This window comes from Phaenicophaeus curvirostris, chromosome 6 (genome assembly GCF_032191515.1).
Source record: "Phaenicophaeus curvirostris isolate KB17595 chromosome 6, BPBGC_Pcur_1.0, whole genome shotgun sequence".
Classification (NCBI taxonomy): domain Eukaryota; kingdom Metazoa; phylum Chordata; class Aves; order Cuculiformes; family Cuculidae; genus Phaenicophaeus; species Phaenicophaeus curvirostris.
In genome coordinates, this window is record NC_091397.1 from 56,850,752 (window position 1) to 56,853,573 (window position 2,822).

Here is a 2,822-nt window from a genome sequence, read left to right on the forward strand (position 1 = left end):
AAAATGCACCCTAATCACAAGAGATTCCGTTCCATTACTAAGGCTGCAGGAGGCAAATACCATCTCAACAGGTTTCTGCCAGACCTACTTCACATTTCATTGGACAATTGAAGATTCACAGTGTCATTGGCACTAGTGGGGAAGCTGTGCATGGATCTCCACCCTACCCCACCAGCCATCTTAGGGAGCATATCTCTGCTCGAAGGGATGCTTTTCTCACTGCATTACTGAGTAATTGTGAAATAAAGTGCCTAATCTAGTACCAACCTCTCAGATTAATAAAGGGACCCATAAAATGTTGTAAATATTTAATAAACTGTAAACCTCTTGTGGGACTCAGGTTATTCAGAGGAAAGTAGAAAAATAATTTCCATGTCTTTGTGTTCATTTATCTCCCTGCTAGCTGAAGACAGGAAGAATATAACAAAATAGGAAATTGCTTCCAGGAAAAATGCTTTAAAAATGGATATATTCCATTTTTTCCAGTTTGCTTTCTCTAATTCGTTTTACTCTTCACCATTTGTAATATTCTGAATTTTGAACTCTTGACTTGCTGTTTAAAGAAACCAGCTCTGCTTCCCATCACTTTTGTCTTCGAATACAACTTGCAGAGCCACATTAAGGGCAGTTGACTCAGGAAGCTGAGAAACGCTTACACAAAGCATTTAAAGCTGCATCATCTTCTCTCCCCGTTTTTGTTGTTTTTTTTTTTTTTGGAGTGTGAGAATTAATTGATAATTTTTGCTAAAGCTGGTTTGTATGTTTAATTATCTTGTCATATAAATCTGTCTTCTATTGAGATAATATGCAGACAATCTCCAGACACGGGTAAATAACCTGAAAGAATAAACACTCTCTTAGAGTTGCAAGAATTTATTGATGTGCTTAGTTGTCTTGTAAGATATAACTGCTTTAGGTCAGGAGATAACCTGAAGGAAGTCTCCAGATGTGGTTGGATAACATAAAAAAATAAACATTTTTTGAGGACTTACACGGTCCTTTGTCTAAAACTAGTATATATACCTACTGCTTTTGTAAGATGGGATGCCTTTTTTAGAAGGGCATCCAAATACGTTCTGAATTTTAAAATAAAAATATTATTGCCTTGGCTTAGAAGACTTTGTCCTTTTCAATATTTTACCAGTGAACAAGTGTTTCTCACAAGAGCTTTTCAAAAGCCTTACACTTCACACCTGTACCATGCCAGTGAACATTTTAAACTATTTGGAGGATAAGGACATGCTCCCCCAGGAAAGATTGCTCCTTTCAGGCTGGTGCCATGTGATGGGTGTGCAAGGAGGAAGAGAAGATGCTGGGTCCAAACAAGGACCAAGCCCGAGGGATTCCCTGGGAATTACCCCGTTAACTCTTCATCCTTCTGTGTGCTCAAGCTCCATTTAACTGGGAGGAGGATTTAAGATCTTGAACCTGAATCAATTGTTTCAGTGCAAGTGGGAACCCATTTCTGAGAACAAATTTACAATATTGTGGCCCAGTCTGGAATGAGAGAGGTGGGCCCTGGGCCCCCCTGTAAATTTAGTGACTCCCTTGGGCTAATTAAGGTGAAAATGACACCAATAATTGATCTAAAAGATATTTATTTTCACAGATAAAAATCTTGGGAATAGGAAAAGTGCTGACTTATCAAACCCTTGGTAGGAACAACGAGGAGGAGGAAAAAAGAAGGAAAGGAGGAAAATGAGCCATCACTGTGTAGTCACAGCCTGGAAGGCCAACCGTATCCTGGGCTGCGTCAAAAAAAGTGGGACCACCAGGTCAAGGGAGGTGATTCTCCCCCTCTACTCTGCTCTCGTCAGACATCCCTGGAGTATTGTGTCCCATTCTGAAATCCCAGTCATAAGAAGGATATAGAATCATAGAATCATAGAATCACGAGGTTGGAAGAGACCCACTGGATCATCGAGTCCAACCATTCCCATCAAACACTAAACCATGTCCCTCAGCACCTCATCCACCCGTGCCTTAAACCCCTCCAGGGAAGGTGACTCAACCCCCTCCCTGGGCAGCCTCGGACAGGGACCAATGACCCTTTCTGTGAAAAATTTTTTCCTAATGTTCAGCCTAAACCAGGCGGAGCTTGAGGCCATTCCCTCTTGTCCTGTCCCCTGTCACTCAAGAGCCCAGCTCCCTCCTCTCCACAACCTCCTTTCAGGTAGTTGTAGAGAGCAATGAGGTCTCCCCTCAGCCTCCTCCAGGCTAAACCCCCCCAGCTCTCTCAGCCTTTCCTCATAAGGCCTGTTCTCCAGCCCCTCACCAGCCTCGTTGCTCTTCTCTGGACTCGCTCCAGAGCCTCAACATCCTTCTTGTGGTGAGGGGCCCAGAACTGAACACAGGATTCAAGGAGCGGTCTCACCAGTGCCAAGCAGGAAAAGACCTTTGAGATCATAAAACCCATATGGAACTGTTTGGATGAATTTCTTCACGCTGAGGGTGGGGAGGCCCTGGCCCAGGTTTCCCAGGGAAGCTGTGGCTGCCCCACCCCTGGGGGTGTTCAAGGCCGGGCTGGATGGGGCCTTGGGCAGCCTGAGCTAGTGGGAGGTGTCCCTGCCCATCGCAGTGGGGCTAGAACTGGATGATCTTTAAGGTCCCTGCAACCCCGAACCATTCTGTCATTCATTCTAAGAGTCTGCGGCTCGCTCTATGCCCGGCCACCCCGCGCAGGCACCCGGCCGCCTCTCCCCGCTGCAGACCGCACGGGGCGGCCCGTCGCCATCCCGCTTTTCCCGCCGCCGCCGCCCGGCTCCACCCCCCCCCGCCCCCTGCTCCTCCTCCTCCTTCCTCCTCCTCCTCCTTCCTCGTCC